Here is a 12,252-nt window from a genome sequence, read left to right on the forward strand (position 1 = left end):
AACCCGAATTTTGGGCCAGGAAAAAGATTCACCAAGGTTCCTCGTGTAAGCGGGACACCAAATATTCATTCTGCTTCTTGGGTTTGTTTTGTTTTTTTTGTTTAACACTGACGATGGTCAGTTTTAATACCTATTATAAAGAAACCACAGCTACAGCCTGAGTTTGTACTTTGAGCAATGACATGATGCAGGCCCGTAGCCAGGATTTTTCAAGGGGGGGGGGGGGGTGCGGTCACTAAAAAAACGGACCTTCGGTACCAATACCAATGATGACACACACACACAATTATGTATATATTCTTTGGACGACCGAACTACAAAAGTTGTATAAGAATTTGCGCGCAAAGCGCGCCGCAAATTGTGAATTTTGACTGTTTTAATGACGTTTTAAAGTCTCGAGGAAATTTGTATTTTTGTCTGTTGCATGCAATCGCGTTACGGTATTTCATCTAGGAAATAGCAAAAACTCATATTGCCAGGAAGTTGCAAAGTTTAATTGTGTTCGAGACTCTGCGCGCGTAGCGCGCCGCAAAATTGAGAATAGTGATTTTCCTGGTGTTGTTTTAACTCTTATTTTTTCTATTGTATACCCGCGTTAGCAGGCCTGAAGCCAGGATTTTTAAAGGAAGGGGGGATTGCGTTAATTAACAAAACGGTCCTTTGATACTGTCCCGGGAGGGGTAGCGACAATTAAAAGGTGGACACCATGCTCATACATGGACTTTTAAAATGGCCCCTAAACGAGTAATGATCATATGATTTTTTCGGGCCTTAAAAACAAGTATTCCTTAAATGTTTCCTGCACCCTAAAGAAGTACTTCATCATGATTGAACAATATACCATTTTCCCAAATTTCGGCCTTTTTGATACCCTTTGATTATATACGCTCGTACATCACACTTTCCATCTAATCCGTGAGAAAAAAACGACCCCTATTACGCGTTTTCTTTAGCGAGTATGGTCACGGTGTCCACCTTTCAGTTGGAGTTTTCCATCCCATTGGATGCTGTTTGGAAGATGAAACATTCACTTTACTATACAGTATATCAGCCGTTGGTATGCGAGTTTGTCAAAAACGAAAATAAATAAGAAATTTTTTAAAACAAAATGAATTGTAAATGTGAACCATTTATATTTTGCCTCCTTCTGGTAGGATATTTCCAGCATTTCCGAACTTTTAAATAATCATTTTAGATTTAATAATATTAAAGGTAGTAGATCCGATTCGCAAACATCTCCAATATCAGTCAAATGTCATATTAACCATCATGCTAAGAAGGTTTTCTTTGTGAAATTTGGAGGTCAGTGAAATTCAAAAATTAAACATCCGTTATCCATTGGAAGAAGTTGAGTGCAAATTCAGACCTCAGGCTTAGTGCTCAGATGTTTTCCTATTTTATTTGATCTGTCTTACTGTGCACACTAAGATACATACTGGAATGGTTATTTCTTATTTTAGTAGCATATTTGGTTACTAGCTGTCTCTAGGCATTTTCGAATTTGGGCTGCAAAGAGATCCACTACCTTTAATTTAGAAGAGAGATAAGTAAATAATGATAAAACAAACAAACAAAAAAGAATGAGTTTCTTTTGTAATACTATCTGAAAAATTTTTTACTTTACCATTTTACTTCATAGCTCAGCACTTTCCATTCTCTCTCATACCCTCTTACCCATTACATTAAAATGAAATACAACTAAAATGAGTTTGCGTGCCTGCATAATACTCTTTGGAAATTATAAGTGAAAATGTTCTTAGGTTTTGGCTCACTTTAAAATGAGAACCAATAGAACTGTCACAACATGAGAAAATGTATAAGTAATAATCAACACTACATTTCCGAATTTGGCCTGCAAAGAAATCCGCTACCTGTAAGTTAGAAAAGAAATTAGTAAATAATGATAAAATAAACAACAAAAAAGAATGAGTTTCTACCGCCGTATCCAGAACAGAGCCTGAAACGGTGCAGGCTCAAGAAATCGTTTGTACTATAATACGTCTTGAAGTACTGTGTGATACTGTTGACTCAGACTTCTACAAAGCTGTGAGAATTGTAATCCAATCCGACTCATTACCTGAGATATTTATGAAAATATATTAATAAAGAATGTAAATTAAATAACGATGCGTCACAATGCAGTCTAACGCTCTCACAATGCTATCATACATAGGGTTTTTCACTGACTGCTTTTACTCCGGAGCTCTTGCAATATTCAGGCTTTTCCTACTATATCTTTGTGAGACGTAGATATAAAATGTCTCAGGTTTTCGATTATAGTAATTTCGAGGAAATCTCTTTAACTTTTATCATACATGTAAACTTGAGGCTATTAGATTTTCATCCACTTACCTCTGTTCCTGTGAAAAATGCAAGTGTCAACCTCAATGTCATCCACGAATCGCACGTATAGACTCGGGCGGCCAGTGGAAAAAAAAAAAAAACACCGATCACACGCGCCAAGGGCCATGGCATGCAGTGCCAATATAATAATAGCTCGCACAAATTGATACATAACATTGGTGTTTGTGTGCATGGGGACGATCCGATGGTTCATACAACAAAAGGGTTTCGTACAATTATTTTTAACATTGTTAAACGTACTCTTCCACATTTACGTAGCATATAAGGTGTCTTTATATTTATTTGGATTGTTATCTTGAGAATTGCTAAAAACCGTTATTATGAAAAAGTGGACCTTTCAGAATTGGGGGGGGGGGGGGGGGGTGCGTACGCACCCGACGCACCCCCCTAGCTACGGGCCTGTGATGGAACTAATAGAAGGGGACATTTAACCAGTGGTACACTTTTTATGGAATTACGCGGCTGCATGCTTCATTTGCTTTCTTTGAGACTGGACATTCCGGTAGCTATAGCCCATAAAAATGATTGTGCTGGACATTGACCTATTTGCCTTGTAAACCATGCTGCTCTATCGATATACAGATCGACATACTACATCCGATTTTCATTCATATTGTGAAATGTGGGCTATTACAGTGCTCAACAACATGGCATGTTGAATGTGCATGTATACTCTCACGAATCTGACATCATTCTAATCAACTGCTTAAAATGATAGGTAACACTAACGTGATGATAAACAAATTGAAAAAAATAGTTGTGAAAACAGTTCGTTGTTTTGAGTCTGCTGAAACGTTGTGATTCTTCGCATAATTGGACGCACTCCTGACTACACACAGGCTGAACCCAGAAGGCTGAAACACAGCAGACATCATTAATTCTCTCATTACCTCAAGTGATTGACTTTTTAATGCTTTTGTATAACCTCCGTCTACAAAGTGTGCCAATTTTACTGCCTATAAAGCGTTCTGGAGCGTATATGGCATCATATTTGTTTCCATTGACAACAACATGGAAGAGAGTGGAAGCGATTAACCCCGACATTGAAAAACGTAAATTTTCGTAAATCATATATGTGGCCTCGCTATTTTCCCTGTTTGCCCTTTGTTTGCGCATTTTAATAACAATTTCAGGAAAACAATAAAGTAGTCTACACTGTACACACAACGCATGGACACAGAAGAACCGAAATTCACATTTCTGAGCGGCGTTGGTTGGAAACATTGCTATGATATACACCATCCGCTTGATTCGACCATGAAGCTATAATGATTCGACGATAATCAATGTGAGACGATAATATTCATTATCTTCTCATGCACGTGCATTCCGTCGCCTGCATGGTCAATGCGTGCGATGTAGTGTAAACGGCCGTCGCAGAGAATGACTCCTATTGCTTCGGCCGAAAATAAAACAAAACAAAACAAAAACTGGTCTTGAGCTTAAACAGAACTTCAACTCAAAAAGATTTTCTCCGAATATTAATTGACACAAAAAAAAAGTATGACATAGTTTACATTCTTTTTTTAAGGAACAGAAGGGATGTGGAATTGTGAAATATTTTTATATCATTATTATTTTTTTAACTCGGAGTCTCTAAAATCCACTTCAGGACATAACAACAATTTCGCTTATTCCGACTTTTGATCTAGTATTTACTCATCAGTTGTATTCGGTGTTCTGTGACTACGTTATCATGATCTGTGCATACTTTTGACCACGAAAATTTGGCGACATGACAGCGGAGTCTTAAGATATGTTAAACGAATATCTCCTATGGCTATGGGATATATAACAGGCTTAAAATTCTGGTCTCTCACTGCTCGGAATGGAAGTGAAATCGATAACTTTACACCATATAAGTTTGAGTTTGAGTTTGTCGTTGTTATAAATGAAATAAACTCAAACTCAAACACCATATAAGTCTACCGACTCTCACCAATTTTCATCCATTCTGTATATTGCCGTACATTACATAGAGTATGGACTATGACTACCCCATACTCTAGGAACTGTAGCGAAAACAATGCTTACGTACTGGCGCATAACTCCAGGTGATCATTAAATAACTTGCGCGGTGTATGTCAGGGACTTGCTTCCCATGCAAGAAGAACGGTCCTACTAATTGACGCAAACTAATGCAAACTAATGCAAACTGATGCAAACTGACGCAAACTAATGCAAACTGAATGCAAACTACTAATTAATGCAAGCTAACGCAAATTACTAATTAGTACAAACTATTACTAATCGCTAGCGGTGAAAATTAGGCTGAATTACAGCATCACCTGGACCTGGCTCTTCCTAGGCCACTTAGTCGTCTCGAAACAGATATCGATCAAGTAAATCCATCCTTCTTACTCCACATCCATATTGCTACCATTTGTGTGTGTGTGTGTGTTTTCTTCTTTTTTCTCTCTTTTTGTTGCATGTTTGTTGTGTGGTTGATTGTTTGGTGAACAAGTTCTGTGTTTGTGTGTGCGTGTGTGTGTGTGTGCGTGTGTGAGTGTGTGTAGATACATACACACACATGATGCACACTCGGAATAAGAGCTAAATTCCATGATTTTAACACTTCCCTGAAAAAGCCCTGTTTATTTCCATTATTAAGTATATTGCACCAAAAGTTTGCACCAAATCGCTGAATTTTAGGTCTGAAAATACTTTGAAACCATCCTCGTGTGTTAGGAGAAATGCCCCTTGTCTATACCCTCGTGTGCTTGCTTTTTAGGTGATACGCTATCAGCGTATCACCTATTGTGATTGTCAAAATCTCTCTTTATTTTTTTTTATTAGGTGATACGCTATCAGCGTATCACCTATTGTGATTGTCAAAATCTCTCTTTATTTTTTTTTTATTCTTCTTTCTTTCTGGACAATTTTGTGTCGTCAATATCTCAAGAATGACATTACGAAATAACATGACATTTTCAGTCAACATGTCTCATGACAAAATCTAGCCACAATAAGGTTTTCATGACAGTTACATATCTATGACGTCATCTAGGCGCCATTTTGTGATTTTCGGACCTTGTCACATGATCGATCATAACTTCATAACTAGATGTCATTTCTGTATCATTTTCGGTGGACATGAAGTTCAGGTCACGTTCTATCTTACTTTTTAACGCTAGTTACACAGGTCATCATTACGCGCGCGTAAGCGCGCGTCAAAATTTTAAAAGGCTCAAAACGACTTCCCAACGGGAAATCTCGAAGTTTCAGACAATTTTAAGCGTTTCAAACATTTTCTCGCGTGCGCGTCCGTCCGCGCAATTTCGCGCGCAGAGCCCGTAAGCAACATGAAAATGCAATTTTTTTGACTGATTTGGATTCCTGATACTTTGAGTAATAATATCCATTGATTTCCGATCGATTACGACCTATAACAAAGGAATGCACTGGCGTCAAAGTTGAAATTCCGCGTGCGCGTCTTTCTGCAAATATAGTGAAAAAACATGTCTTTGTTTATTTCGCCATAGCTCTTTAAATCGTCCGTTGACCCTATATTTCTATTGCATATTACAAAAGTATATGAATTGTAAGTAACATTCCAAGTATCAGTATTGCCAGGAATACGCGATGACGTCATCATATCGTAATTTTAAATCAAAAAAGTGGAATTGATTTTTTTGAGGTACTGTTTCTGACATTCATTTGCTCGTATCTCTGTTGTTTAAGCTCAATATTACCCCAAATTCAGATATGTTGCACTTTGAACATTTGCCTTTCAAGGCCATGTGATGGTTTTGAAATATGATGACGTCATCATACTAGAAATTGTGATTAAATGTAAAGACTCAAAATCAGACAAGTTTACGTGTTATGTCTATGGGAGGTGATTTTTTTTAAACCATGCATTGACTTGACAACGTTTAAGCACCTTTACCTCATCTGATTTTACTCCATTTCCTCTGAAACATAAATATGTTGTAGCTGAGACAACAAGCTTTAGTAATCATGCATTTTATGTTTTCAAATCTCCTCATCAGGTTGACAATTTTGCAATTTAAAACTGAAAATGAGAATGCAATCTGTACGGAACGATTCCCAATTTTTCTTTGCAACTGTATATTGATCGAATCCACGCTGCCACTTGTGGGAAGTTGAATAGCGCCATCACAAGTCAACACTGTCACGATAGTATTTAGATTTAAGTTTCGCACTCGATCTTCAGGACAGCCATGTGGCATAATCGGTTAGCGCGCTGGTTGTTCATAACGCCATACCGGAAGGCGAGAGGTTCGACTCCCGCAGGACTTTTATCCGTTCTTTCTTTTTTTTCTCTTTTTTTTTCGGCAGTTCAGCTTTACTCCGATGTCATTTATCGTATTACTTTATCAAGTGTACGTAACCCGTGAACACGGCTGCTCTATTTCCGTTGTTTTGTATTGGAGTTTGGAGATTGGGTTTGCTTTATTAATTTTGTCACACTTAATGTTGTAAATTGCCCCTTGTTACAGTGTCCCGCTTGCCACCTTTCGTTTGCTCTTTCCTTTTCTCTTCATTGGGTATTGTTATACTGTAACAGGATAGGTAGGAACATGTATGTTTAAATAACTTGCAGGAATGGGAGCTGAATTGATTAACTCTAGTCCAGGTGTATGGCGTCTCGCTCATCTCTTTGAAATTCCAGGTTGTTATTGTTTGACCCAATAACGAAGTTGTAGACAGGTTATATGTTGTTATAGAGGTATCTTGTGCCACATGAATGGAAAGCATCACTGTTTAGTAGTAGTAATGAACTTTTTCATGTTGTATATGGTATAAATATTTAAGATAAATATATATATATATATATATATATATATATATATATAAATAAAAAAAGATTAAAGATAAATTTCACATCCAATCTTCGGTACAGCCGTGTGGCTTTATAGTCACTTAGCGCGCTGCATGGTCATTATGCACTACCTTAGGACGAGATGTTCGAGACCCGCAGGACGCTATCATTTTTTTCTCTCTCTTTCTTTGTGTTTCTTTTGGCAGTTCAGCTTTATTCCGATCGATGTCATTTATCGTATTATCTTATCAATTATGCTACCCCACGACACACAGTCGCTCAAGTTCCTCGTTTTTTTGTCGGAGGCTCTAGGTTGGATTTGCTTCATTTATCATACGTATTGTTTAAATTGCCCTTGGTACAGTGCCCCGCTTGCCACCTTTCCTTTTCCCTTTCCTTTTCTCTACGTTTGTTCCTGTTATATTGTCACAAGACAGGTCGGAAAATAATTTGCATAACTCAACTGGAGCAGGAATGGCAACTGAATGAATTAACTCTAGGCCAGGTGTATGGCGTCTCGCTCATCTCTTTGAGATTCCAGGATGTTATTGTTTGACGCAATAACGGAGTTGTAGACAGGTTTTATGTTGCTATAGACATGATAGAGGTATCTTGTGCCACATGAATGGAAAGCATCACTGTTTAGTAGTAGTAATGAACTTTTTCATGTTGTATATGGTATAAATATTTAAGATAAATATATATATATATATATATATATATATATATATATATATAAATAAAAAAAGATTAAAGATAAATTTCACATCCAATCTTCGGTACAGCCGTGTGGCTTTATAGTCACTTAGCGCGCTGCATGGTCATTATGCACTACCTTAGGACGAGATGTTCGAGACCCGCAGGACGCTATCATTTTTTTCTCTCTCTTTCTTTGTGTTTCTTTTGGCAGTTCAGCTTTATTCCGATCGATGTCATTTATCGTATTATCTTATCAATTATGCTACCCCACGACACACAGTCGCTCAAGTTCCTCTTTTTTTTTGTCGGAGGCTCTAGGTTGGATTTGCTTCATTTATCATACGTATTGTTTAAATTGCCCTTGGTACAGTGCCCCGCTTGCCACCTTTCCTTTTCCCTTTCCTTTTCTCTACGTTTGTTCCTGTTATATTGTCACAAGACAGGTCGGAACATAATTTGCATAACTCAACTGGAGCAGGAATGGCAACTGAATGAATTAACTCTAGGCCAGGTGTATGGCGTCTCGCTCATCTCTTTGAAATTCCAGGATGTTATTGTTTGACGCAATAACGGAGTTGTAGACAGGTTTTATGTTGCTATAGAGGTATCTTGTGCCACATGAGTAGAAGGCATCACTGTTCAGTAGTAGTAATGAACTTTTTCATGTCCCTCCATGTCAATTATAGTGTGGTTTAAAGGGGTTGTGTGTCTATCTGCCAAAGAAAAGGAATAACTTATTTTCGTCATGGCTGTTTCTCTATACGTAGCCGTAGGTAATGAGTGTTGTTGGTATCTGAGCAGTGAAGAACAGAGCATCAGGCTAAAATCCCCCTTAGTTATACGCGCTAAGCGTTCAATTTGATATATCTTTCTTTATGAAGTCAATCCCTGCTAATGGAGTTACAGAATTATGTTATGACACGTTTCACTGAAAGTTTGTAAAGCAAAGTTTATGGACAAGGCAAGCAATTGTACATGAATATACCTACCATTGATTTCAGAGGGAAATTATGGTATGCATAAATGTAAGGGTATTATTGCTTTGGAATTGCTGAGACAATATGCTTGGCACGAGGGCTTCCACTTCTAATAACTGATCCCTTTGAAGATGTGTCGGTCACGGGTGATCGTCATGATTCATCTTTCACGTAGAAGCTTGCGTTCCACACTCTTGGTTCAAGAAGACTTACCATCATACTTCAAATTGTTATTAAAGGTAAAGACTCAAAATCAGACAAGTTTACGTGTTATCTCTATGGGAGGTGATTTTTTTTTTTTATGTGCATTAACTTGACAACGTTTAAGCACCTTTATCTCAGATGATTTTGCTCCATTTCCTCTGTAACTTAAGTGTGTGGTAACTGAGACAATAAGCTGCAGTAATCATGCATGTTATTCTTTGAAATCTCCTTATTAGTTTGACAATTTTGCAGTTTAAAACTGAAAATGAGAATGGAATGTGGACAAAACGATTCCTGATTCATCTTTCACATACATAAGTTTACGTTCCTCTTTTTTTTCTCGTCGAGACGTATGGCCGGGTGGTTAAAGGCGACGTCTCAGAGACGTGAGGTTGCACACGTGCGGGTTCGAACCCCACAAGATCACGAACAAATTACTTAGCTATTTTACTTTTTTTTTCTTCAATTTTGTATTACATATATCGTCCATGTAGAAATCACATTCGTATATAAACGCACCTATACACACACACAGACACACAGACACACACACACACCATATCCCTCTTTTTTGTGTTGGAGACCATATTGCTTCGACTGCTGCAAAATTTTGCAGGCTGACTTTGTCAAACTGATCATAATATGTAATGACGACGACGAAGGTGTTGTACTTTGAACAATTGTCTTTCAAGACCACATCATTGTTTTGTACTTTGATGACGTCATCACACTGAAAATTGTGATTAAAGGCAAGGTATCAAAACCAGCCGATTATAGGTTTTATGTTTACGGCACGTATTTTTCCCAAGTTGCCAGAAATGGCATAGCGACATCAGTAGTTACAAGGCCGCATTTCCGTCTAGCAATGCAATACATGTTCACGCGGCCACGTTGGTTGAGTGGGCATTGACTTTTCTCCCTGTAATATCTATACATTTCTTTTTTGCCTTACCATTTCCGTGGATGTCCCGTGGCCGAGAGGTTAGGGAAACGGTTTTGCATGCAAACTCAATTATAACTTCAAGGTGTCTATATCACATTCTTTTCTTTGTCGATCACAGACGACCGACATCTGATAACCCCAAGCGTATCACCTAACTCGTCAGTCTGACGAGTTTCATATCTCGTTTTTATTCTTCTTTCTTTCTGCCACATTTTGTGTCGTCAATATCTCAAGAATGACATTACGAAATAACATGACATTTTCAGTCAACATGTCTCATGACAAAATCTAGCCACAATAAGGTTTTCATGACAGTAACATATCGATGACGTCATCTAGGCGCCATTTTGTGATTTTCGGACTTTGTCACATGATCGATCATAACTTCATAACTAGATGTCATTTCTGTATCATTTTCGGTGGACATGAAGTTCAGGTCACGCTCTATCTTACTTTCTAACGCTAGTTACACAGGTCATCATTACGCGCGCGTAAGCGCGCGTCAAAATTTTAAAAGGCTCAAAACGACTTCCCAATGGGAAATCTCGAAGTTTCAGACAATTTTAAGCGTTTCAAACATTTTCTCGCGTGCGCGTCCGTCCGCGCAATTTCGCGCGCAGAGCCCGTAAGCAACATGAAAATGCAATTTTTTTGACTGATTTGGATTCCTGATACTTTGAGTAACAATATCCATTGATTTCCGATCGATTTCGACCTATAACAAAGGAATGCACTGGCGTCAAAGTTGAAATTCCGCGTGCGCGTCTTTCTGCAAATATAGTGAAAAAACATGTCTTTGTTTATTTCGCCATAGCTCTTTAAATCGTCCGTTGACCCCATATTTCTATTGCATATTAGAAAAGTATATGAATTGTAAATAACATTCCAAGTATCAATATTGCCAGGAACACGCGATGACGTCATCATATCGTCATTTTAAATAAAAAAAGTGGAATTGATTTTTTTGAGGTACTGTTTCAGACATTCATTAGCTCGTATCTCTGTTGTTTAAGCTCAATATTATCCCAAATTCAGATATGTTGTACTTTGAACATTTGCCTCTCAAGTCCATGTGATGGTTTTGAAATATGATGACGTCATCATACTAGAAATTGTAATTAAAGGTAAAGACTCAAAATCAGACAAGTTTACGTGTTATGTCTATGGGAGGTGATTTTTTTTCAAACCATGCATTGACTTGACAACGTTTAAGCACCTTTACCTCATCTGTTTTTGCTCCATTTCCTCTGAAACATACGTATGTTGTAGCTGAGACAATAAGCTTTAGTAATTGTGCATTTTATGTTTTCAAATCTCCTCATTAGGTTGATAATTTTGTAGTTTAAAACTGAAAATGAGAATGCAATCTGTACAGAACGATTCCCAATTTTTCTTTGCAACTGTATATTGATCGAATCCACGCTGCCACTTGTGAGAAGTTGAATAGCGCCATCACAAGTCAACTAGTCACGATAGTATCATTATATATTTAAGTTTCGCATTCACTCTTCAGGACATCCGTGTGGCGTAATCGCTTAGCGCTGGGTGTTCATAACGCCATACCGGAAGGTGAGAAGTTCGACTCCCGCAGGACTTTTCCCGTTCTTTTTGTTTTTCTTTTCTTTTTTTTTTCGGCAGGTCAGCTTTACTCCGATGTCATTTATCATATTATTTTATCAAGTGTACGTAACCCGTGAACACGGCTGCTCTATTTCCCTTGTTTTGTATTGGAGTTTGGAGATTGGGTTTGCTTCATTAATTTTGTCACACTTAATGTTGTAAATTGCCCCTTGTTACAGTGTCCCGCTTGCCACCTTTCGTTTGCTCTTTCCTTTTCTCTTCATTGGTTATTGTTATACTGTAACAGGATAGGTAGGAACATGTACGTTTGAATAACTTGCAGGAATGGGAGCTGAATTGATTACTCTAGTCCAGGTGTATGGCGTCTCGCTCATCTCTTTGAAATTCCAGGTTGTTATTGTTTGACCCAATAACGGAGATGTAGACAGGTTTTATGTTGCTATAGAGGTATCTTGTGCCACATGAATCGAAGGCATCACTGTATAGTAGTAGTAATGAACTTTTTCATGTTGTAAATGATATAAAGATATGAATTTCACATCCAGTCTTCGGGACAGCCGTGTGGCTTTATAGTCGCTTAGCGCGCTGCATGGTCATTATGCACTACCTTAGGACAAGATGTTCGAGACCCGCAGGACGCTATTATTTTTTTTTCTCTCTCTTTCTTTGTTTTTCTTTTGGCAGTTCAGCTTCATTCC

The sequence above is a fragment of the Diadema setosum genome, chromosome 19, assembly GCF_964275005.1.
Source record: "Diadema setosum chromosome 19, eeDiaSeto1, whole genome shotgun sequence".
Taxonomy (NCBI): domain Eukaryota; kingdom Metazoa; phylum Echinodermata; class Echinoidea; order Diadematoida; family Diadematidae; genus Diadema; species Diadema setosum.